The following is a 27,939-nucleotide window of genomic DNA, read 5'->3' on the forward strand; positions in this document are numbered from 1 at the left end:
CTCTGTACTAATTGATCTGTTCCACTGAATCCGACAGGATCTCTGTGCTGATTGATCTGTTCCACTGAATTCTGCAGGGTCTCTGTATTAGTTGATCTTTTCCACTGAATCCTGCAGAATCTCTGTACTGATTGATGTGTTTGACTGAATCCTGCAGGGTCTCTGTACTGATTTATCTGTTCCACTGAATTCTGCAGGATCCCTATACTGCTGGATCTGTTCCACTGAATCCTTCAGGGTCTCCATACTGATTGATCTGTTCCGGTGAATCATGTAGGATCTCTGTACTGATTGATCTGTTCCACTAAAACCTGCAGGATCTCCACTGATTTATCTGTCTGGCTGAATCCTGCAGGATCTCTGGACAGTTTGATCCATTCCACTTAATCTTGCAGGATCTCTGTACTGATTGATCTGTTTGAATGAATCCTGCAGGATCTCTGTACTGATTTACCTGTTCCACTGAATCCTGCAGGTCTCTGTACTGATTGATCTGTTCCACTGAATCCTGCAGGATCCCTATACTGGTGGATCTGTTCCACTGAATCCTTCAGGATCTCCGTACTGATTGATCTGTTCCAGTGAATCCTGCAGGATCTCTGTACTGATTGATCTGTTCGAATGAATCCTACAGAATCTCTGTGCTGATTTATCTGTATCAGTGAATCGTATAGGATCTCTATACGAATTGATCTGTTCCACTGAATCCCACAGGATCTCTGTGCTGATTGATCTGTTCCACTGAATCCTGCAGGTTCTCTGTACTGATTGACCAGTTCCACTGAATCCTGCAGGATCTCTGTGCAGATTGATCTGTTCCAATGAATCCTGCAGGATCTCTGTACTGATTGACCTGTTCCACTGAATCTTTCCAGATCTCCATAGTGATTGTTCTGCTAAACCTGTAGAATCTCTGTACTGATTGATCTGTTCCACTGAATCCCACAGGATCTCTGTGCTGATTGATCTGTTCCATTGTATCCTGCAGGATCTCTGTACTGATTGATCTATCCCACTGAATCCTGCAAGATCTCTGCGCTGATTGATCTGTTCCACTGAATCCTGTAGGATGTCTGTACAAATTGATCTGTTCCACTGAATCCTTCAGGATCTCCATACTGATTGATCTGTTCCGGTGAATCCTGCAGGATCTCTGTACTGATTTATCTGTCTGACTGAATCCTGCAGGATCTCTGGACAGTTTGATCTGTTCCACTTAATCTTGCAGGATCTCTGTACTTATTGATCTGTTCCACTCAATCCTTCAGGGTCTCTGCACTGATTGATCTGTTCCACTGAATCCTTACAGAATCTCTGTACTGATTTATCTGTTCTCCTGAATACTGCAGGATCTCTGTATTGATTGATCTGTTCCATTGAATCCTTCAGGATCTCCATACCGATTGATCTGTTCAGGTTAAACCAGCAGAATCTCTGAACTGATTGATCTGTTCGAATGAATCCTGCAGGGTCTCTGTATTAGTTGATCTCTTCCACTGAATCTTGCAGAATCTCTGTACTGCTTGATGTGTTCGACTGAATCCTGCAGGGTCTCTGTACTGATTTATCTGTTCCACTGAATTCTGCAGGATCTCTTTACTAATTGATCTGTTGCACTGAATCCTGCAGGATCTATGTATTGATTTATCCGTCCAGCTAAAAACTGCAGGATCTCTGAACTGATTGATCTGTATCAGTGAATCCTTGATCTGTTTGAATGAATCCTGCAGGACGTCTGTACTGCTTGATCTGTTTGAATGAATCCTATAGGATCTCTATACTGCTGGATCCATCTGACTGAATCCTGCAGGATCTCTGTGCTGATTTATCTGTTCCACGGAATCCTGCAGGAAATCTGTACTGATTGATCTGTCTGACTGAATCCTGCAGGATCTCTGTGCTGATTGATCTGTTCCACTGAATCCTCCAGGATCTCCATAGTGATTGATCTGTTCCAGTTAAACCTGCAGGATCTCTGTACTGATTGATCTGTATCAGTGAATCCTATAGACTCTCTATACGAATTGATCTGTTCCAGTGAATCCTGCAGGATCTCTGTATTGATTGATCTGTTCCACTGAATCCTGCAGGATCGCTATACTTCTGAATCTGTTCCACTGAATCCTTCAGGATCTCCATACTGATTGATCTGTTCCAGTGTATCCTGCAGGATCTCTGTACTGACTGATCTGTTCGACTGAATCTTACATGATCTCTGTGCTGCTTGATCTGTATCAGTGAATCCTATAGGAGCTCTATACGAATTGATCTGTTCCACTGAATCCCACAGGATCTCTGTGCGGATTGATTTGTTCCACTGAATACTGCAGGATCTCCTTATTAATTGATCTGTTCCACTGAATCCTACAAGATCTCTGTGCTGATTGATCTGTTCCTGTGAATCCTGCAGGATCTCTGTACTGATTGATCTGTTCCACTAAAACCTGCAGGATCTCTGTACTGATTTATCTGTCTGGCTGAATCCTGCAGGATCTCTGGACAGTTTGATCTGTTCCACTTAATCTTGCAGGATCTCTGTCCTGATTGATCTGTTTGAATGAATCCTGCAGGATCTCTATATTGATTGATCTGTTTGACTGAATCCTGCAGGCTCTCTGTACTGATTGATCTGTTCCACTGAATCCTACAGGATCTCTGTGCTGATTGATCTGTTCCACTGAATTCTGCAGGGTCTCTGTACTGATTTATCTGTTCCACTAAAACCTGCAGGATCTCTGTACTGATTTATCTGTCTGGCTGAATCCTGCAGGATCTCTGGACAGTTTGATCTGTTCCACTTAATCTTGCAGGATCTCTGTCCTGATTGATCTGTTTGAATGAATCCTGCAGGATCTCTGTACTGATTTACCTTTTCCACTGAATCCTGCAGGTCTCTGTACTGATTGATCTGTTCCACTGAATCCTGCAGGATCCCTATACTGGTGGCTCTGTTCCACTGAATCCTTCAGGATCTCCGTACTGATTGATCTGTTCCAGTGAATCCTGCAGGATCTCTGTACTGATTGATCTGTTCGAATGAATCCTACAGAATCTCTGTGCTGATTTATCTGTATCAGTGAATCCTATAGGATCTCTATACGAATTGATCTGTTCCACTGAATCCCACAGGATCTCTGTGCTGATTGATCTGTTCCACTGAATCCTGCAGGTTCTCTGTACTGATTGACCAGTTCCACTGAATCCTGCAGGATCTCTGTGCAGATTGATCTGTTCCACTGAATCTTTCCAGATCTCCATAGTGATTGTTCTGCTAAACCTGTAGAATCTCTGTACTGATTGATCTGTTCCACTGAATCCCACAGGATCTCTGTGCTGATTGATCTGTTCCATTGTATCCTGCAGGATCTCTGTACTGATTGATCTATCCCACTGAATCCTGCAAGATCTCTGTGCTGATTGATCTGTTCCACTGAATCCTGCAGGATGTCTGTACAAATTGATCTGTTCCACTGAATCCTTCAGGATCTCCATACTGATTGATCTGTTCCGGTGAATCCTGCAGGATCTCTGTACTGATTTATCTGTCTGACTGAATCCTGCAGGATCTCTGGACAGTTTGATCTGTTCCACTTAATCTTGCAGGATCTCTGTACTTATTGATCTGTTCCACTCAATCCTTCAGGGTCTCTGCACTGATTGATCTGTTCCACTGAATCCTTACAGAATCTCTGTACTGATTTATCTGTTCTCCTGAATACTGCAGGATCTCTGTATTGATTGATCTGTTCCATTGAATCCTTCAGGATCTCCATACCGATTGATCTGTTCAGGTTTAACCAGCAGAATCTCTGAACTGATTGATCTGTTCGAATGAATCCTGCAGGGTCTCTGTATTAGTTGATCTCTTCCACTGAATCTTGCAGAATCTCTGTACTGCTTGATGTGTTCGACTGAATCCTGCAGGGTCTCTGTACTGATTTATCTGTTCCACTGAATTCTGCAGGATCTCTTTACTAATTGATCTGTTGCACTGAATCCTGCAGGATCTATGTATTGATTTATCCGTCCAGCTAAAAACTGCAGGATCTCTGAACTGATTGATCTGTATCAGTGAATCCTTGATCTGTTTGAATGAGTCCTGCAGGACGTCTGTACTGCTTGATCTGTTTGAATGAATCCTATAGGATCTCTATACTGCTGGATCCATCTGACTGAATCCTGCAGGATCTCTGTGCTGATTTATCTGTTCCACGGAATCCTGCAGGAAATCTGTACTGATTGATCTGTCTGACTGAATCCTGCAGGATCTCTGTGCTGATTGATCTGTTCCACTGAATCCTCCAGGATCTCCATAGTGATTGATCTGTTCCAGTTAAACCTGCAGGATCTCTGTACTGATTGATCTGTATCAGTGAATCCTATAGACTCTCTATACGAATTGATCTGTTCCAGTGAATCCTGCAGGATCTCTGTATTGATTGATCTGTTCCACTGAATCCTGCAGGATCGCTATACTTCTGAATCTGTTCCACTGAATCCTTCAGGATCTCCATACTGATTGATCTGTTCCAGTGTATCCTGCAGGATCTCTGTACTGACTGATCTGTTCGACTGAATCTTACATGATCTCTGTGCTGCTTGATCTGTATCAGTGAATCCTATAGGAGCTCTATACGAATTGATCTGTTCCACTGAATCCCACAGGATCTCTGTGCGGATTGATTTGTTCCACTGAATACTGCAGGATCTCCTTATTAATTGATCTGTTCCACTGAATCCTACAAGATCTCTGTGCTGATTGATCTGTTCCTGTGAATCCTGCAGGATCTCTGTACTGATTGATCTGTTCCACTAAAACCTGCAGGATCTCTGTACTGATTTATCTGTCTGGCTGAATCCTGCAGGATCTCTGGACAGTTTGATCTGTTCCACTTAATCTTGCAGGATCTCTGTCCTGATTGATCTGTTTGAATGAATCCTGCAGGATCTCTATATTGATTGATCTGTTCGACTGAATCCTGCAGGCTCTCTGTACTGATTGATCTGTTCCACTGAATCCTACAGGATCTCTGTGCTGATTGATCTGTTCCACTGAATTCTGCAGGGTCTCTGTATTAGTTGATCTTTTCCACTGAATCCTGCAGAATCTCTGTACTGATTGATGTGTTTGACTGAATCCTGCAGGGTCTCTGTACTGATTTATCTGTTCCACTGAATTCTGCAGGATCTCTGTACTAATTGATCTGTTGCACTGAATCCTGCAGGATCTATGTACTGATTTATCTGTCCAGCTAAAAACTGCAGGATCTCTGAACTGATTGATCATTTCCACTTAATCCTGTTGGATCGCTGTACTGATTGATCTGTTTGAATGAATCCTATAGGATCTCTATACTGCTGGATCCATCTGACTGAATCCTGCAGGATCTCTGTCCTAATTGATCTGTTTGACTGAATACTGCAGGGTCTCTGTACTGATTCACCTGTTCCGCTGTATCCTACAGGATCTCAGTACTGATTTATCTGTTCCACTGAATCCTGCAGGAAATCTGTACTGATTGATCTGTCAGACTGAATCCTGTAGGATCTCTCTACTGATTGATCTGTTCCACTGAATCCTTCCAGAATCTCTGTACTGATTTATCTGTTCCACTGAATCCTACAGGATCTCTGTGCTGATTGATCTGTTCCACTGCACCATGCAGGATCTCTGTACAGGTGGATCTATTCCACTGAATCCTTCAGGATCTCTGTACTGATTGGTCTGTTCCAGTTAAACCTGTAGAATCTCTGTACTGGTTGATCTATTCCACGAAATCCTAGAAGATCTCCGTACTGATTGATTTATGCCACTGAATCCTGCAGGATATCTGTACTGATTGCTCTGTCCCACTGAATCCTGCAGAATCTCTGTACTGATTGATCTATTCCACTGAATCCTGCAGGATGTTTATGTTGATTGATCTGTTCCACTGAATCCTACAGTATCTCTGTACTTATTGATCTGTTCCAGTGAATCCTGCAGGGTCTCTGCACTGATTGATCTGTTCCACTGAACCCTTCCAGAATCTTTGTACTGGTTTATCTGTTCCCCTGAATCTTGCAGGATCTTTGTATTGATTGATCTGTTCCATTGAATCCTTCAGGATCTCCATACCGATTGCTCTGTTCAGGTTAAACCTGCAGAATCTCTGAACTGATTGATCTGTTCGAATGAATCCTGCAGGATCTCTGTACTGATTGATGTGTTCAACTGAATCCTGCAGGGTCTCTGTACTGATTTTTCTGATAACTGAATTCTGCAGGATCTCTGTACTAATTGATCTGTTGCACTGAATCCTGCAGGTTCTATGTACAGATTTATCTGTCCAGCTAAAAACTGCAGGATCCCTGAACTGATTGATCAGTTCCACTTAATCCTGCTATATCTCTGTACTGATTGATCTGTTTAAATGAATCCTGCAGTCTGTACTGCTTGATCTGTATCAGTGAATCCTATAGGATCTCTATCCGAATTGATCTGTTCTAGTGAATCCTGTTTGAATAAATCCTGTAGGATCACTATACTGCTGGATCCATCTGACTGAATACTGCAGGATCTCTGTACTAATTGATCTGTTCGACTGAATACTGCAGGGTCTCTGTACTGATACATCTGTTCCATTGTATCCTACAGGATCTCTGTACTGATTTATCTGTTCCACTGTATCCTGCAGGAAATCTGTACTGATTGATCTGTCTGACTGAATCCCGCAGGATCTCTGTGCCGATTGATCTCTATCAGTGAATCCTATAGGATCTCTATATGAATGGATCTGTTCCAGTGAATCCTGGATGATCTCTGTATTGATTGAACTGTCCCAAAGATTCCTGCAGTATTTCTGTGCTGATTGATCTGTTCCACTGAATCCTGCAGGATCCCTATACTGGTGGATCTGTTCCACTGAATCCTTCAGGATCTCCATACTGATTGATCTGTTCCAGTGAATCCTGCAGGATCTCTGTACTGATTGATCTGTTTGACTGAATCCTACAGGATTTCAGTGCTGATTTATCTGTATCAGTGAATCCTATAGGATCTCTATACGAATTGATCTGTTCCACTGAATCCCACAGGATCTCTATGCTGATTGATCTGTTCCACTGAATCCTGCAGGATCTTGTACTAATTGATCTGTTGGACTGAATCCTTAAGGGTCTCTGTACTGATTGATCTGTTCCACTGTATCCTGCGGAATCTTTGTACTCATTTATCTGCTCCACTGAACCTTGCAGGATCTCTGTACTAAGTGATCTGTTCCACTGAATCCTTCAGGATCTCCGTACTGATTGATCTGTTCCTGTGAATCCTTCAGGATCTCTGTACTGATTGATCTGTTCCACTAAAACCTGCAGGATCTCTGTACTGATTTATCTGTCTGGCTGAATCCTGCAGGATCTCTGGACAGTTTGATCTGTTCCACTTAATCTTGCAGGATCTCTGTACTGATTGATCTGTTTGAATGAATCCTGCAGGATCTCTATATTGATTGATCTGTTCGACTGAATCCTGCAGGGTCTCTGTACTGTTTTATCTGTTCCACTGAATCCTGCAGGAAATCTGTACTGATTGATCTGTTCCACTGAATCCTGCAGGATCTCTGTACTGATTGATCTGTTCCACCTAATCTTGCAGGATCTCTGTACTGATTGATCTGTTTGAATGAATCCTGCAGGATCTCTATATTGATTGATCTGTTCGACTGAATCCTGCAGGCTCTCTGTACTGATTGATCTGTTCCACTGAATCCTACAGGATCTCTGTGCTGATTGATCTGTTCCACTGAATTCTGCAGGGTCTCTGTATTAGTTGATCTTTTCCACTGAATCCTGCAGAATCTCTGTACTGATTGATGTGTTTGACTGAATCCTGCAGGGTCTCTGTACTGATTTATCTGTTCCACTGAATTCTGCAGGATCTCTGTACTAATTGATCTGTTGCACTGAATCCTGCAGGATCTATGTACTGATTTATCTGTCCAGCTAAAAACTGCAGGATCTCTGAACTGATTGATCATTTCCACTTAATCCTGTTGGATCGCTGTACTGATTGATCTGTTTGAATGAATCCTATAGGATCTCTATACTGCTGGATCCATCTGACTGAATCCTGCAGGATCTCTGTCCTAATTGATCTGTTTGGCTGAATACTGCAGGGTCTCTGTACTGATTCACCTGTTCCACTGTATCCTACAGGATCTCAGTACTGATTTATCTGTTCCACTGAATCCTGCAGGAAATCTGTACTGATTGATCTGTCAGACTGAATCCTGTAGGATCTCTCTACTGATTTATCTGTTCCACTGAATCCTACAGGATCTCTGTGTCGATTGACCTGTTCCACTGAATCCTTCAGGGTCTCTGTGCTGATTGATCTGTTCCACTGCACCATGCAGGATCTCTGTACAGGTGGATCTATTCCACTGAATCCTTCAGGATCTCTGTACTGATTGGTCTGTTCCAGTTAAACCTGTAGAATCTCTGTACTGGTTGATCTATTCCACGAAATCCTAGAAGATCTCCGTACTGATTGATCTATGCCACTGAATCCTGCAGGATATCTGTACTGATTGCTCTGTCCCACTGAATCCTGCAGAATCTCTGTACTGATTGATGTATTCCACTGAATCCTGCAGGATGTTTATGTTGATTGATCTGTTCCACTGAATCCTACAGTATCTCTGTACTTATTGATCTGTTCCAGTGAATCCTGCAGGGTCTCTGCACTGATTGATCTGTTCCACTGAACCCTTCCAGAATCTTTGTACTGGTTTATCTGTTCCCCTGAATCTTGCAGGATCTTTGTATTGATTGATCTGTTCCATTGAATCCTTCAGGATCTCCATACCGATTGCTCTGTTCAGGTTAAACCTGCAGAATCTCTGAACTGATTGATCTGTTCGAATGAATCCTGCAGAATCTCTGTACTGATTGATCCATTCCACTGAATCCTGCAGGGTCTCTGTATTAGTTGATCTCTTCCACTGAATCCTGTGGAATCTCTGTACTGATTGATGTGTTCAACTGAATCCTGCAGGGTCTCTGTACTGATTTTTCTGATAACTGAATTCTGCAGGATCTCTGTACTAATTGATCTGTTGCACTGAATCCTGCAGTTCTATGTACAGATTTATCTGTCCAGCTAAAAACTGCAGGATCCCTGAACTGATTGATCAGTTCCACTTAATCCTGCTATATCTCTGTACTGATTGATCTGTTTAAATGAATCCTGCAGTCTGTACTGCTTGATCTGTATCAGTGAATCCTATAGGATCTCTATCCGAATTGATCTGTTCTAGTGAATCCTGTTTGAATGAATCCTGTAGGATCACTATACTGCTGGATCCATCTGACTGAATCCTGCAGGATCTCTGTACTAATTGATCTGTTCGACTGAATACTGCAGGGTCTCTGTACTGATACATCTGTTCCATTGTATCCTACAGGATATCTGTACTGATTTATCTGTTCCACTGTATCCTGCAGGAAATCTGTACTGATTGATCTGTCTGACTGAATCCCGCAGGATCTCTGTGCCGATTGATCTCTATCAGTGAATCCTATAGGATCTCTATATGAATGGATCTGTTCCAGGGAATCCTGGAGGATCTCTGTATTGATTGATCTGTCCCAAAGATTCCTGCAGTATTTCTGTGCTGATTGATCTGTTCCACTGAATCCTGCAGGATCCCTATACTGGTGGATCTGTTCCACTGAATCCTTCAGGATCTCCATACTGATTGATCTGTTCCAGTGAATCCTGCAGGATCTCTGTACTGATTGATCTGTTTGACTGAATCCTACAGGATTTCAGTGCTGATTTATCTGTATCAGTGAATCCTATAGGATCTCTATACGAATGGATCTGTTCCACTGAATCCCACAGGATCTCTATGCTGATTGATCTGTTCCACTGAATCCTGCAGGATCTTGTACTAATTGATCTGTTGGACTGAATCCTTAAGGGTCTCTGTACTGATTGATCTGTTCCACTGTATCCTGCGGAATCTTTGTACTCATTTATCTGCTCCACTGAACCTTGCAGGATCTCTGTACTAAGTGATCTGTTCCACTGAATCCTTCAGGATCTCCGTACTGATTGATCTGTTCCTGTGAATCCTTCAGGATCTCTGTACTGATTGATCTGTTCCACTAAAACCTGCAGGATCTCTGTACTGATTTATCTGTCTGGCTGAATCCTGCAGGATCTCTGGACAGTTTGATCTGTTCCACTTAATCTTGCAGGATCTCTGTACTGATTGATCTGTTTGAATGAATCCTGCAGGATCTCTATATTGATTGATCTGTTCGACTGAATCCTGCAGGGTCTCTGTACTGATTTATCTGTTCCACTGAATCCTGCAGGAAATCTGTACTGATTGATCTGTTCCACTGAATCCTGCAGGACATCTGTACTGATTGATCTGTTCCACTGAATCCTGCAGGATCTCAGTACTGATTGACCTGTTCCACTGAATCTTTCCGGATCTCCATAGTGATTGTTCTGCTAAACCTGTAGAATCTCTGTACTGATTGATCTGTTCCACTGAATCCCACAGGATCTCTGTGCTGATTGATCTGTTCCAGTGAATCATGTTTGAATGAATCCTGTAGGTTCACTATACTGCTGGATCCGTCTGACTGAATCCTGCAGGATCTCTGTACTAATTGATCTGTTTGACTGAGTACTGCAGGGTCTCTGTACTGATACATCTGTTCCACTGTATCCTACAGGAAATCTGTACTGATTGATCTGTCTGAGTGAATCCTGCAGGATCTCTGTGCTGATTGATCTGTTCCACTGAATCCTGCAGGATCTCCGTAGCGATTGATCTGTTCCAGTTAAACCTGCAGGATCTCTGTACTGATTGATCTGTATCAGTGAATCCTATAAGATCTCTATACGAATTGATCTGTTCCAGTGAATCCTGGAGGATCTCTGTATTGATTGACCTGTTCCACTGAATCCTGCAGGATCCCTATACTGCTGGATCTGTTCCACTGAATCCTTCAGGATCTCCATACTGATTGATCTGTTCCAGTGAATCCTGAAGGATCTCTGTACTCATTTATCTGTTCCACTGCATCCTGCAGCACCTCTGACTGATTGACCTGTCTGACTGAATCCTGCAGGATCTCTGTGCAGATTGATCTGTTCCAATGAATCCTGCAGGATCTCTGTACTGATTGACCTATTCCACTGAATCTTTCCAGATCTCCATAGTGATTGTTCTGCTAAACCTGTAGAATCTCTGTACTGATTGATCTATTCCACTGAATCCTACAAGATCTCTGTGCTGATTGATCTGTTCCACTGAATCCTGCAGGATCTCTGTACTAATTGATCTGTTCCACTGAATCCTTCAGGGTCTCCATACTGATTGATCTGTTCCGGTGAATCATGTAGGATCTCTGTACTGATTGATCTGTTCCACTAAAACCTGCAGGATCTCTACTGATTTATCTGTCTGGCTTAATCCTGCAGGATCTCTGGACAGTTTGATCCGTTCCACTTAATCTTGCAGGATCTCTGTACTGATTGATCTGTTTGAATGAATCCTGCAGGATCTCTGTACTGATTTACCTGCTCCACTGAATCCTGCAGGTCTCTGTACTGATTGATCTGTTCCACTGAATCCTGCAGGATCCCTATACTGGTGGATCTGTTCCACTGAATCCTTCAGGATCTCCGTACTGATTGATCTGTTCCAGTGAATCCTGCAGGCTCTCTGTACTGATTGATCTGTTCGAATGAATCCTACAGAATCTCTGTGCTGATTTATCTGTATCAGTGAATCCTATAGGATCTCTATACGAATTGATCTGTTCCACTGAATCCCACAGGATCTCTGTGCTGATTGATCTGTTCCACTGAATCCTGCAGGTTCTCTGTACTGATTGATCTGTTCCAATGAATCCTGCAGGATCTCTGTACTGATTGACCTGTTCCACTGAATCTTTCCGGATCTCCATAGTGATTGTTCTGCTAAACCTGTAGAATCTCTGTACTGATTGATCTGTTCCACTGAATCCCACAGGATCTCTGTGCTGATTGATCTGTTCCATTGTATCCTGCAGGATCTCTGTACTGATTGATTTATCCCAGTGAATCCTACATGATCTCTGTGCTGATTGATCTGTTCCACTGAATCCTGCAGGATGTCTGTACAAATTGATCTGTTCCACTGAATCCTTCAGGATCTCCATACTGATTGATCTGTTCCGGTGAATCCTGTAGGATCTCTGTACTGATTTATCTGTTTGGCTGAATCCTGCAGGATCTCTGGACAGTTTGATCTGTTCCTCTAAAACCTGTAGGATCTCTGTACTGATTTATCTGTCTGGCTGAATCGTGCATGATCTCTGGACAGTTTGATCCTTTCCTCTTAATCTTGCAGGATCCCTGTACTGATTTATCTGTTTGAATGAATCCTGCAGGATCTCTATATTCAGTGATCTGTTCGACTGAATCCTGCCGTGTCTCTGTACTGATTTATCTGTTCCGCTGAATCCTGCAGGAAATCTGTACTGATTGATTTGTCAGACTGAAACTTGCAGGATCTCTGTACTGATTGATCTGTTCCACTGAATCCTGCAGGGTCTCTGCACTGAGTGACCTGTTCCACTGAATCCTGCCGTGTCTCTGTACTGATTTTTCTGTTTGAATGAATCCTGCAGGATCTCTATATTGTGTGATCTGTTCGACTGAATCCTGCCGTGTGTCTGTACTGATTTATCTGTTCCACTGAATCCTGCAGGAAATCTGTACTGATTGATCCATTGGACTGGATCCTGCAGTATCTCTTTACTGATTGATCTGTTCCACTGAATCCTGCAGGGTCTCTGCACTGATCCATCTGTTCCACTGAATCCTGCCGTGTGTCTGTACTGATTTATCTGTTCCACTGAATCCTGCAGGAAATCTGTACTGATTGATCTGTTCGACTGGATCCTGCAGTATCTCTGTACTGATTGATCTGTTCCACTGAATCCTGCAGGGTCTCTGCACTGATTGATCTGTTCCACTGCACACTGCAGGGTCTCTGTACAGGTGGATCTATTCCACTGAATCCTTCAGGATCTCCGTACTGATTAATCTGTTCCAGTTAAACCTGTAGAATCTCTGTACTGGTTTTTCTGTTCTACTAAATCCTAGAGGATCTTCATACTGATTGATCTATGCCACTGAATCCTGCAGGATATCTGTACTGATTGCTCTGTCCCTCTGAATCCTGCAGAACCTCCGTTCTGATTGATCTATTCCACTGAATCCTTCAGGATCTTTATGTTGATTGATCTGTTCCACTGAATCCTACAGTTTCTCTGTACTGCTGGATGTGTTCCAGTGGAAAATGTTGGATCTCTGTACTGATTGATCAGTCCCACTGAAGCCTGCAGAACCTCTGTACTTACTGATCTGTTCCAGTGAATCCTGCAAGATCTCTGTACTGATTGATCTGGTTCCGTGAATGCTGTAGGATCTCTGGACTGATTGATCTGTACCACTTAATCCTGCAGTATCTTTGTGGTGATTGATCTGCTGTGCTGAATCCTGCAGGACCTCTGTACTGCTTGATCTGTTTGACTGAATCCTGTAGGATCTTTGTACTGCTTGATCTGTTTGACTTAATCCTGCTGGATCTCTGTACTGCTGGAGCTGCCTGACCGAATCCTGCAGGATATCTGTACTGATTGATCTGTTTGAATGAATCCCGTAGGATCTCTTTACAGCTGGATCTGTCTGACTGAATCCTGCAGGATCTCTGTACTAATTGATCTGTTTGACTGAATCCTGCAGGGGCTCTGTACTGATTGATCTGTTCCACTGAATCTAACAGGATCACTGTACTGATTGATGTGTTCCTGTGAATCCTGCAGGATCTCTGTACAAATTGATCTGATCCACTGAATCCCACAGGTCTCTGTGTCGATTGACCTGTTCCACAGAATCCTGCAGGATCTCTGTATTGCTTGATCTGTTTGACTGAATCATGCTGGATCTCTGTACTGCTGGAACTGCCTGACCGAATCCTGCAGGATCTCTGTACTGATTGATCCGTTCCACTGTTTCCTGCGGAATCTTTGTACTCATTTATCTGTTCCACTGAATCCTGCAAGATCTCTGTACAAATTGATCTGTTCCACTGAATCCTTCAGGATCTCCATACTGATTGATCTGTTCTGGTGAATCCTGTAGGATCTCTGTACTGATTGATCTGTTCCACTAAAACCTGCAGGATCTCTGTACTGATTTATCTGTCTGGCTGAATCCTGCAGGATCTCTGGACAGTTTGATCTGTTCCACTTAATCTTGCAGGATCTCTGTACTGATTGATCTGTTTGAATGAATCCTGCAGGATCTCTATATTGATTGATCTGTTCGACTGAATCCTGCAGGGTCTCTGTACTGATTTATCTGTTCCACTGAATCCTGCAGGAAATCTGTACTGATTGATCTGTTCCACTGAATCCTGCAGGATCTCAGTACTGATTGATCTGTTCCACTGAATCCTGCAGGGTCTCTGCACTGATTGATCTGTTCCACTGAATCCTTCCAGAATTTCTGTACTGATTTATCTGTTCCACTGAATCGTACAGGATCTCTGTGTCGATTGACCTGCTCCACTGAATCCTGCAGGGTCTCTGTGCTGATTGATCTGTTCTACTGCACCATGCAGGATCTCTGTACAGGTGGATCTATTCCACTGAATCCTTCAGGATCTCCTTACTGATTGGTCTGTTCCAGTTAAACCTTTATAATCTCTGTACTGGTTGATCTGTTCCACGAAATCCTAGAGGATCTCTGTACTGATTGATCTATGCCACTGAATCCTGTAGGATATCTGTACTGATTGCTCTGTCCCACTGAATCCTGCAGAACCTCTGTACTGATTGATCTATTGAACTGAATCCTGCAGGATGTTTATGTTGATTGATCTGTTCCACTGAATCCTACACTATCTCTGTACTGCTGAATGTGTTCCAGTGAATCATGTGGGATCTCTGTACTGATTGATCTGTCCCACTGAATTCTGCACAACCTCTGTACTTATGGATCTGTTCCAGTGAATCCTGCAGGATCTCTGAACTGATTGATCTATGCCACTGAATCCTGCAGGATATCTGTACTGATTGCTCTGTCCCACTGAATCCTGCATAACCTCCGTTCTGATTGATCTATTCCACTGAATCCTTCAGGATCTTTATGTTGATTGATCTGTTCCACTGAATCCTACAGTTTCTCTGTACTGCTGGATGTGTTCCAGTGAAAAATGTTGGATCTCTGTACTGATTGATCTGTATCACTGAATCCTGCAGAACCTCTGTACTTATTGATCTGTTCCAGTGAATCCTGCAAGATCTCTGTACTGATTGATCTGGTTCCGTGAATGTTGTAGGATCTCTGGACTGATTGATCTGTTCCACTTAATCCTGCAGTATCTTTGTGGTGATTGTTCTGCTGGGCTGAATCCTGCAGGACCTCTGTACTGCTTGATCTGTTTGACTGAATCCTGTAGGATCTCTGTACTGCTTGATCTGTTTGACTGAATCCTGCTGGATGTCTGTACTGCTGGAGCTGCCTGACCGAATCCTGCAGGATCTCTGTACTGCTTGATCTGTTTGAATGAATCCCGTAGGATCTCTTTACAGCTGGATCTGTCTGACTGAATCCTGCAGGATCTCTGTACTGATTGATCTGTTCCACTGAGTCCAACAGGATCACTGTACTGATTGATGTGTTCCTGTGAATCCTGCAGGATCTCTGTACAAATTGATCTGATCCACTGAATCCCACAGGTCTCTGTGTCGATTGACCTGTTCCACAGAATCCTGCAGGATCTCTGTATTGCTTGATCTGTTTGACTGAATCCTGCTGGATCTCTGTACTGCTGGATCTCTGTACTGCTGGAACTGCCTGACCGAATCCTGCAGGATTTCTGTACTGATTGATCTGTTCCACTGTATCCTGCGGAATCTTTGTACTCATTTATCTGTTCCACTGAATCCTGCAGGATCTCTGTACAAATTGATCTGTTCCACTGAATCCTTCAGGATCTCCATACTGATTGATCTGTTCTGGTGAATCCTGTAGGATCTCTGTACTGATTGATCTATTCCACTAAAACCTGCAGGATCTCTGTACTGATTTATCTGTTTGGCTGAATCCTGCAGGATCTCTGGACAGTTTGATCTGTTCCACTTAATCTTGCAGGATCTCTGTACTGATTGATCTGTTTGAATGAATCCTGCAGGATCTCTATATTGATTGATCTGTTCGACTGAATCCTGCAGGGTCTCTGTACTGATTTATCTGTTCCACTGAATCCTGCAGGACATCTGTACTGATTGATCTGTTCCACTGAATCCTGCAGGATCTCTGCACTGATTGATCTATTCCACTGAATCCTTCCAGAATCTCTGTACTGATTTATCTGTTCCACTGAATCGTACAGGATCTCTGTGTCGATTGACCTGCTCCACTGAATCCTGCAGGGTCTCTGTGCTGATTGATCTGTTCTACTGCACCATGCAGGATCTCTGTACAGGTGGATCTATTCCACTGAATCCTTCAGGATCTCCTGACTGATTGGTCTGTTCCAGTTAAACCTGTATAATCTCTGTACTGGTTGATCTGTTCCACGAAATCCTAGAGGATCTCTGTACTGATTGATCTATGCCACTGAATCCTGCAGGATATCTGTACTGATTGCTCTGTCCCACTGAATCCTGCAGAACCTCTGTACTGATTGATCTATTGAACTGAATCCTGCAGGATGTTTATGTTGATTGATCTGTTCCACTGAATCCTACAGTATCTCTGTACTGCTGGATGTGTTCCAGTGAATCATGTTGGATCTCTACTGATTGATCTGTCCCACTGAATCCTGCACAACCTCTGTACTTATTGATCTGTTCCAGTGAATCCTGCAGGATCTCTGAACTGATTGATCTGTTCCACTTAATCCTGCTGGATCTCTGTACTGATTAATCTGTTCCATTAAATCCTGCAGGATTTCTGCACTGATTGATTGGTTCCAATGAATCCTACAGGATCTCTGTACTGATTTATCTGTCCCACTGAATCCTGCTGAATCTCTGTACTGATTGATCTGTTTGAATGAATCCTGCAGGACCTCTGCACTACTTGAACTGATTGAATGAATGCTGTAGGATCTCTTGACTGCTGGATCTCTCTGAATGAATCTTGCAGGATCTCTGTACTAATTGATCTGTTGGACTGAATCCTTCAGGGTCTCTGTACTGATTGATCTGTTCCACTGTATCTTGCTGAATTTCTATACTCATTTATCTGTTCCACTGAATCCTGCAGGATGTCTGTATTGATTGATCTGCCTGACTGAATCCTGCAGGATCTCTGTGCTGATTGATCTGTTCCACGGAATCCTGCAGGATCTCTGTGCAGATTGATCTGTCCCAATGAATCTTGCAGAATCTCTGTACAGATTGACCTGTTCCACTGAATCTTTCCGGATCTCTGTAGTGATTGTTTTGTTCCAGTGAAACCTGTAGAATGTCTGTACTGATTGATCTGTTCCACTGAATCCCACAGGATCTCTGTGCTGATTGATCTGTTCCACTGAATCCTGCGGGATCTCCGTAGCGATTGATCTGTTCCAGTTAAACCTGCAGGATCTCTGTACTGATTGATCTGTATCAGTGAATCCTATAAGATCTCTATACGAATTGATCTGTTCCAGTGAATCCTGGAGGATCTCTGTATTGATTGACCTGTTCCACTGAATCATGCATGATCCCTATACTGCTGGATCTGTTCCACTGAATCCTTCAGGATCTCCGTATTGATTGATCTGTGCCAGTGAATCCTGAAGGATCTCTGTACTGATTGATCTGTTCGACTGAATCCCACAGGATCTCTGTGCTGATTGATCTGTTCCACTAAATCCTGCAGGATCTTGTACTAATTGATCTGTTGAATTGAATCCTTCAGGGTCTCTGTACTGATTGATCTGTTCCAATGTATCCTGCGGAATCTCTGTACTCATTTATCTGTTCCACTGAATCCTGCAGCATCTCTGTACTGATTGACCTGTTCCACTGAATCCTGCAGGATCTCTGTGCAGATTGATCTGTTCCAATGAATCCTGCAGGATCTCTGTACTGATTGACCTGTTCCACTGAATCTTTCCAGATCTCCATAGTGATTGTTCTGCTAAACCTGTAGAATCTCTGTACTGATTGATCTGTTCCACTGAATCCCACAGGATCTCTGTGCTGATTGATCTGTTCCACTGAATCCTGCAGGATCTCTGTACTGATTGATCTATTCCACTGAATCCTACAAGATCTCTGTGCTGATTGATCTGTTCCACTGAATCCTGCAGGATCTCTGTACAAATTGATCTGTTCCACTGAATCCTTCAGGGTCTCCATACTGATTGATCTGTTCCGGTGAATCCTGTAGGATCTCTGTACTGATTGATCTGTTCCACTAAAACCTGCAGGATCTCTACTGATTTATCTGTCTGGCTGAATCCTGCAGGTTCTCTGGACAGTTTGATCCTTCCACTTAATCTTGCAGGATCTCTGTACTGATTGATCTGTTTGAATGAATCCTGCAGGAACTCTGTACTGATTTACCTGTTCCACTGAATCCTGCAGGTCTCTGTACTGATTGATCTGTTCCACTGAATCCTGCAGGATCCCTATACTGGTGGATCTGTTCCACTGAATCCTTCAGGATCTCCGTACTGATTGATCTGTTCCAGTGAATCCTGCAGGATCTCTGTACTGATTGATCTGTTCGAATGAATCCTACAGAATCTCTGTGCTGATTTATCTGTATCAGTGAATCCTATAGGATCTTTATACAAATTGATCTGTTCCACTGAATCCCACAGGATCTCTGTGCTGATTGATCTGTTCCACTGAATCCTGCAGCATCTCTGTACTGATTGACCAGTTCCACTGAATCCTGCAGGATCTCTGTGCAGATTGATCTGTTCCAATGAATCCTGCAGGATCTCTGTACTGATTGACCTGTTCCACTGAATCTTTCCGGATCTCCATAGTGATTGTTCTGCTAAACCTGTAGAATCTCTGTACTGATTGATCTGTTCCACCGAATCCCACAAGATCTCTGTGCTGATTGATCTGTTCCATTGAATCCTGCAGTATCTCTGTACTGATTGATCTATTCCACTGAATCCTACAAGATCTCTGTGCTGATTGATCTGTTCCACTGAATCCTGCAGGATCTCTGTACAAATTGATCTGTTCCACTGAATCCTTCAGGATCTCCATATTGATTGATCTGTTCTGGTGAATCCTGTAGGATCTCTGTACTGATTGATCTGTTCCACTAAAACCTGCAGGATCTCTGTACTGATTTATCTGTTTGGCTGAATCCTGCAGGATCTCTGGACAGTTTGATCTGTTCCACTGAATCTTGCAGGATCTCTGTACTGATTGATCTGTTTGAATGAATCCTGCAGGATCTCTGTACTGATTTACCTGTTCCACTGAATCCTGCAGGTCTCTGTACTGATTGATCTGTTCCACTGAATCCTGCAGGAAATTTGTACTGATTGATCTGTCGGACTGAATCCTGCAGAATCTCTGTACTGATTGATCTATTCCACTGAATCCTGCAGGGTCTCTGCACTGATTGATCTGTTCCAGTGGATCCTACAGGATCTCTGTACTGATTGATCTGTTTGACTAAATCCTTCAGGATCTCTGTGCTGATTTATCTGTATCAGTGAATCCTATAGGATATCTATACGAATTGATCTGTTCCAATGAATCCCTCAGGATCTCTGTGCTGATTGATCTGTTCCACTGAATCCTCCAGGATCTTGTACTAATTGATCTGTTCCAGTGAATCCTACAGGATCTCTGTGTTGATTGATCTGTTGCACTGAATCCTGCATGATCACCGTGCTGATTGATCTGTTCCACTGAATCCTTCAGGGTCTCCGTACTGATTGATCTGTTCCTGTGAATCCTGCAGGATCTCTGTACTGATTGATCTGTTCCACTAAAACCTGCAGGATCTCTGTACTGATTTATCTTTCTGGCTGAATCCTGCATGATCTCTGGACAGTTTGATCCTTTCCTCTTAATCTTGCAGGATCCCTGTACTGATTTATCTGTATGAATGAATCCTGCAGGATCTCTATATTGAGTGATCTGTACGCCTGAAACCTTCCGTGTCTCTGTACTGATTTATCTGTTCCACTGAATCCTGCAGGAAATCTGTACTGATTGATCTGTCGGACTGAAACTTGCAGGATCTCTGTTCTGATTGATCTGTTCCACTGAATCCTGCAGGGTCTCTGCACTGAGTGATCTGTTCCACTGAATCGTGCCGTGTCTCTGTACTGATTTATCTGTTTGAATGAATCCTGCAGGATCTCTGTATTGAGTGATCTGTTCGACTGAATCCTGCCGTGTGTCTGTACTGATTTATCTGTTCCACTGAATCCTGCAGGAAATCTGTACTGATTGATCTGTTGGGATGGATCCTGCAGTATCTCTGTACTGATTGATTTGTTCCACTGAATCCTGCAGGATCTCTGCACTGATCCATCTGTTCCACTGAATCCTGCAGGGTCTCTGTACTGATTGATCTGTTGGAATGGATCCTGCAGGATCTCTGTACTGATTGATCTGTTCCACTGAATCCTGCAGGGTCTCTGCACTGATTGATCTGTTCCACTGAATCCTGCAGGGTCTCTGTGCTGATTGATCTGTTCCACTGCACACTGCAGGGTCTCTGTACAGGTGGATCTATTCCACTGAATCCTTCAGGATCTCCGTACTGATTAATCTGTTCCAGTTAAACCTGTAGAATCTCTGTACTGGTTTTTCTGTTCTACTAAATCTTAGAGGATCTTCGTACTGATTGATCTATGCCACTGAATCCTGCAGGATATCTGTACTGATTGCTCTGTCCCACTGAATCCTGCAGAACCTCCGTTTTGATTGATCTATTCCACTGAATCCTTCAGGATCTTTATGTTGATTGATCTGTTCCACTGAATCCTACAGTTTCTCTGTACTGCTGGATGTGTTCCAGTGAAAAATGTTGGATCTCTGTACTGATTGATCAGTCCCACTGAATCCTGCAGAACGTCTGTACTTATTGATCTGTTCCAGTGAATCCTGCAGTATTTTTGTGGTGATTGATCTGCTGGGCTGAATCCTGCAGGACCTCTGTACTGCTTGATCTGTTTGACTGAATCCTGTAGGATCTCTGTACTGCTTGATCTGTTTGACTGAATCCTGCTGGATCTCTGTACTGCTGGAACAGCCTGACCAAATCCTGCAGGATCTCTGTACTGCTTGATCTGTTTAATTGAATCCTGTAGGATCTCTTTACAGCTGGATCTGTCTGACTGAATCCTGCAGGATCTCTGTACTAATTGATATGTTCGACTGAATCCTGCAGGGGCTCTGTACTGATTGATCTGTTCCACTGAATCCAACAGGATCACTGTACTGATTGATGTGTTCCTGTGAATCCTGCAGGATCTCTGTACAAATTGATCTGATCCACTGAATCCCACAGGTCTCTGTGTCGATTGACCTGTTCCACAGAATCCTGCAGGATCTCTGTATTGCTTGATCTGTTTCACTGAATCTTGCTGGATCTCTGTGCTGCTGGAACTGCCTGACCGAATCCTGCAGGATCTCTGTACTAATTGATCTGTTTGACAGAATCCTGCAGGGGCTCTGTACTGATTGATCTGTTCCACTGAATCCAAAAGGTTCACTGTACTGATTGATCTGTTCCTGTGAATCCTGCAGGATCTTTGTACAAATTGATCTGATCCACTGAATCCCACAGGTCTCTGTGTTGATTGACCTGTTCCAATGAATCCTGCAGGATCTCTGTGCTGATTGATCTGTTTCATCGAATCCTGCAGGATCTCTGTTTTGATTGATCTGTTGCACTGTATCCTTCAGGGTCTCCGTACTGATTGATCTGTTCCTGTGAATCCTGCAGGATCTCAGTACTGATTGATCATTTCCTGAGAATCCTGCAGGATGTCTGTACTGATTGATTTGTTCCTGTGAATCCTGCAGGATCTCTGTACTGATTGATCTGTTCCACTAAAACCTGCAGGATCTTTGTACTGGTTGATCTGTTCCACTAAAACCTGCAGGATCTCTGTACTGATGTATCTGTCTGGCTGAATCCTGCAGGATCTCTGGACAGTTTGATCCATTCCTCTTAATCTTGCAGGATCCCTGTACTGATTTATCTGTTTGAATGAATCCTGCAGGATCTCTATATTGAGTGATCTGTTCGAGTGAATCCTGCCGTGTGTCTGTACTGATTTATCTGTTCCACTGAATCCTGCAGGAAATCTGTACTGATTGAACTGTCGGACTTAAACCTGCAGGATCTCTGTACTGATTGATCTGTTCCACTGAATCCAGCAGGGTCTCTGCACTGATTGATCTGTTCCACTGAATCCTGCCTTGTCTCTGTACTGATTTATCTGTTCCACTGAATCCTGCAGGGTCTCTGTGCTGATTGATCTGTGCCACTGCACACTGCAGGATCTCTGTACAGCTGGATCTATTCCACTGAATCCTTCAGGATCTCCATACTGATTAATCTGTTCCAGTTAAACCTGTAGAATCTCTGTACTGGTTGATCTGTTCCACTAAATCCTAGAGGATCTTCGTACTGATTGATCTGTGCCACTGAATCCTGCAGGATATCTGTACTGATTGCTCTGACCCACTGAATCCTTCAGGATCTTTATGTTGATTAATCTGTTCCACTGAATCCTACAGTTTCTCTGTACTGCTGGATGTGTTCCAGTGAATCATGTTGGAACTCTGTACTGATTGTTCAGTCCCACTGAATCCTGCAGAAGCTCTGTACTTATTGATTTGTTCCAGTGAATCCTGCAAGATCTCTGTACTGATTGATCTGTTCCACTTAATCCTGCAGTATCTTTGTGGTGATTGATATGTTTGACTGAACCCTGTAGGATCTCTGCACTGCTGGAACTGCCTGATCGAATCCTGCAGGATCTCTGTACTGCTTGATCTGTTTGAATGAATCCTGTAGGATCTCCTTACAGCTGGATCTGTATGACAGAATCCTGCAGGATCTCTGTACTAATTGATCTGTTCAACTGAATCCTGCAGGATCTCTGTACTAATTGATCTGGTTCCGTGAATGCTGTAGGATCTTTGGACTGAATGATCTGTTCCACTTAATCCTGCAGTATATTTGTGGTGATTGATCTGCTGTGCTGAATCCTGCAGGACCTCTGTACTGCTTGATCTGTTTGAATGAATCCTGCAGGATCTCTGTACAAATTGATCTGATCTCTGGATCTGTATGACTGAATCCTGCAGGATATCTGTACTAATTGATCTGTTCAACTGAATCCTGCAGGATCTCTGTACTAATTGATCTGGTTCCGTGAATCCTGTAGGATCTCTGTACTGCTTGATCTGTTTGACTGAATCCTGCTGGATCTCTGTACTGCTGGAAATGTCTGACCGAATCCTGCAGGATCTCTGTACTGCTTGATCTGTCTGAATGAATCCTGCAGGATCTCTGTACTAATTGATGTGTTCGACTGAATCCTGCAGGGGCTCTGTACTGATTGATCTGTTCCACTGAATCCAACAGGATCACTGTACTGATTGATGTGTTCCTGTGAATCCTGCAGGATCTCTGTACAAATTGATCTGATCCACTGATTCCACAGGTCTCTGTGTTGATTGACCTGTTCCATTGAATCCTCCAGGATCTCTGTATTGCTTGATCCATTTGACTGAATCCTGCTGGATCTCTGTGCTGCTGGAACTGCCTGACCGAATCCTGCAGGATCTCTGTACTGCTTGATCTGTCTGACTGAATCCTGCAGGATCTCTGTACTAATTGATCTGTTCGACTGAATCCTGTAGGGGCTCGTACTGATTGATCTGTTCCACTGAATCCATAAGGATCACGGTACTGATTGAACTGTTCCTGTGAATCCTGCTGGATCTTTGTACAAATTGATCTGATCCACTGAATCCCACAGGTCTCTGTGTTGATTGACCTGTTCCACTGAATCCTGCAGGATCTCTGTGCTGATTGATCTGTTTCACCGAATCCTGCAGGATCTCTGTTTTGATTGATCTGTTCCACTGAATCCTTCAGGGTCTCCGTACTGATTGATCTGTTCCTGTGAATCCTGCAGGATCTCTGTACTGATTGATCATTTCCTGTGAATCCTGCAGGATCTCTGTACTGACTGATCTGTTCCTGTGAATCCTGCAGGATCTCTGTACTGATTGATCTGTTCCACTAAAACCTGCAGGATCTTTGCACTGATTGATCTGTTCCACTAAAACCTGCAGGATCTCTGTACTGATGTATCTGTCTGGCTGAATCCTTCAGGATCTCTGGACAGTTTGATCCTTTCCTCTTAATCTTGCAGGATCCCTGTACTGATTCATCTGTTTGAACGAATCCTGCCCTGTGTCTGTACTGATTTATCTGTTCCACTGAAACCTGCAGGAACTCTGTACTGATTGATCTGTCGGACTTAATCCTGTAGGATCTCTGTACTGATTGATCTGTTCCACTGAATCCTGCAGGGTCTCTGCACTGATTGATCTGTTCCACTGAATCCTGCCTTGTCTCTGTACTGATTTATCTGTTCCACTGAATCCTGCAGGGTCTCTGTGCTGCTTGATCTGTTCCACTGCACACTGCAGGATCTCTGTACAGGTGGATCTATTCCACTGAATCCTTCAGGATCTCTGCACTGATTAATCTGTTCCGGTTAAACCTTTAGAATCTCTGTACTGGTTGATCTGTTCCACTAAATCCTAGAGGTTCTTCATACTGATTGATCTATGCCACTGAATCCTGCAGGATATCTGTACTGATTGCTCTGTCCCACTGAATCCTATGAATCTCTGTACTGATTGATCTATTCCACTGAATCCTTCAGGATCTTTATGTTGATTGATCTGTTCCACTGAATCCTACAGTTTCTCTGTACTGCTGGATGTGTTCCAGTGAATCATGTGGGATCTCTGTACTGATTGATCAGTCCCACTGAATCCTGCAGAACCTCTGTACTTATTGATCTGTTCCAGTGAATCCTGCAAGATCTCTGTACTGACTGATCTGTTCCACTTAATCCTGCAGTATCTTTGTGGTGATTGATATGTTTGACTGAACCCTGTAGGATCTCTGTACTGCTGGATCTGCCTGATCGAATCCTGCAGGATCTCTGTACTGCTTGATCTGTTTGAATGAATCCTGCAGGATCTCTTTACAGCTGGATCTGTCTGACTGAATCCTGCAGGATCTCTGTACTAATTGATCTGTTTGACTGAATCCTGCAGGGGCTCTGTACTGATTGATCTGTTCCACTGAATCCAAAAGGATCACTGTACTGATTGATCTGTTCCTGTGAATCCTGCAGGATCTTTGTAGAAATTGATCTGATCCACTGAATCCCACAGGTCTCTGTGTCGATTGACCTGTTCCTCTGAATCCTGCAGGATCTCTGTGCTGATTGATCTGTTCCACTATATCCTGCAGAATCTCTGCACAGATTGATTGGTTCCAATGAATCCTGCAGGATTTCTGTACTGCTGGATCTGTCTCACAGAATCCTGCAGGATCTCTGTCCTGATTGATCTGTTCGAATGAATCCTGCAGGATCTCTGAACTGATTAATCTGTCTGACTGTATCCTGCAGGATCTCTTCTGATTGATCTGTTCCACTGAGTCCTGCAGGGTCTCTGTATGATTGATCAGTTCCACTGAATCATGCAGGATCCCTGTGCTGATTGATCTGTTCCATGGAATCATGTAGGATTTTTGTACTGCTGGATCTATTGCACTGAATCCTTCAAGATCTCCGTAGTGATTGATCTGTTCCTGTTAAACCTTTCAGAATATCTGTACTGATTGATCTGTTCCACTGAATCCCACAGAATCACTGTACTGATTGATCTGTTCCACTGAATCCCATAGAATCACTGTGCTGATTGATCTGTTCCACTGAATCCTGGCAGACATCTGTATCGATTGATATGTCCCACTGCATCCTGTAGTATCTCTGTACAAATTGATCTGTTCCACTGAATCCTAAAGAATCTCTGTACTAATTTTTCTGTTCCGTGAATCCTGAAGGAAATCTGTACTGATTGTTCTGCTCCAATTAAGCCTGCAGGATTTCTGTTCTGATTGATCTGTTCGAATGAACCCTGCAGCGTCTCTGTATTGGTTGATCTGTTCCACTGAATCCCGAAAATTCTCTGTACTGATTGATCTGTCTGACTGAATCCTGCAGCATTTCTGTACAGATTGATCTGTCTGACTGAAACCTGCAAGGTCGCTGTATTGATTGATTTGTTCCACTGAATCCTGTAGAATGTCTGTACTGATTGATCTGTCTGACTGAAACCTGCAGGATCTGTGTACTGATTGATCTGTTCCACTGAATCCTGCAGGATCTCTGTACTGCTGGATCTGTTCCACTGAATCCTTCAGGATCACTGTACTGATTGATCTGTTCCAGTGAATCTGGCAGGAGCTCTGGACTGATTGATCTGTTCCAGTATATCCTGCAGAATCTCTGAACTGATTGATTGGTTCCAATGAATCCTGCAGGATCTCTGTACTGCTGGATCTGTCTCACAGAATCCTGCAGGATCTCTGTCCTGATTGATCTGTTCCAATTAAACCTGCAGGATCTCTGAACTGATTGATCTGTTTGAATGACTCCTGCAGAATCTCCGTACTGATTAATCTGTCTGACTGTATCCTGCAGGATCTCTTCTGATTGATCTGTTCGAATGAATCCTGCTGCTTCTCTGTATTGGTTGATCTGTTCCACTGAATCCTGCAGAATCTCTGTACTGATTGATCTGTCTGACTGAATCCTGCAGGATCTCTGTCCTGATTAATCTGTCTGACTGAATCCTGCAGGGTCTCTGTATGATTGATCTGTTCCACTGAATCCTGCAGAATCTCTGTACTGATTGATGTGTCTGACTGAATCCTGCAGGATCTCTGCACTAATTGATTTGTTCCACTGAATCATGCAGGATCCCTGTGCTGATTGATCTGTTCCATGGAATCATGTAGGATTTCTGTACAGCTGGATCTGTTCCACTGAATCCTTCAAGATCTCCGTAGTGATTGATCTGTTCCAGTTAAAACTGCAGAATATCTGTACTGATTGATCTGTTCCACTGAATCCTGCAGGATCTCTGCACTGATCCATCTGTTCCACTGAATCCTGCAGGGTCTCTGTACTGATTGATCTGTTGGAATGGATCCTGCAGGATCTCTGTACTGATTGATCTGTTCCACTGAATCCTGCAGGGTCTCTGCACTGATTGATCTGTTCCACTGAATCCTGCAGGGTCTCTGTGCTGATTGATCTGTTCCACTGCACACTGCAGGGTCTCTGTACAGGTGGATCTATTCCACTGAATCCTTCAGGATCTCCGTACTGATTAATCTGTTCCAGTTAAACCTGTAGAATCTCTGTACTGGTTTTTCTGTTCTACTAAATCTTAGAGGATCTTCGTACTGATTGATCTATGCCACTGAATCCTGCAGGATATCTGTACTGATTGCTCTGTCCCACTGAATCCTGCAGAACCTCCGTTTTGATTGATCTATTCCACTGAATCCTTCAGGATCTTTATGTTGATTGATCTGTTCCACTGAATCCTACAGTTTCTCTGTACTGCTGGATGTGTTCCAGTGAAAAATGTTGGATCTCTGTACTGATTGATCAGTCCCACTGAATCCTGCAGAACTTCTGTACTTATTGATCTGTTCCAGTGAATCCTGCAGTATTTTTGTGGTGATTGATCTGCTGGGCTGAATCCTGCAGGACCTCTGTACTGCTTGATCTGTTTGACTGAATCCTGTAGGATCTCTGTACTGCTTGATCTGTTTGA

The sequence above is a fragment of the Carcharodon carcharias genome, chromosome 19 (genome assembly GCF_017639515.1).
Source record: "Carcharodon carcharias isolate sCarCar2 chromosome 19, sCarCar2.pri, whole genome shotgun sequence".
Lineage (NCBI taxonomy): Eukaryota > Metazoa > Chordata > Chondrichthyes > Lamniformes > Lamnidae > Carcharodon > Carcharodon carcharias.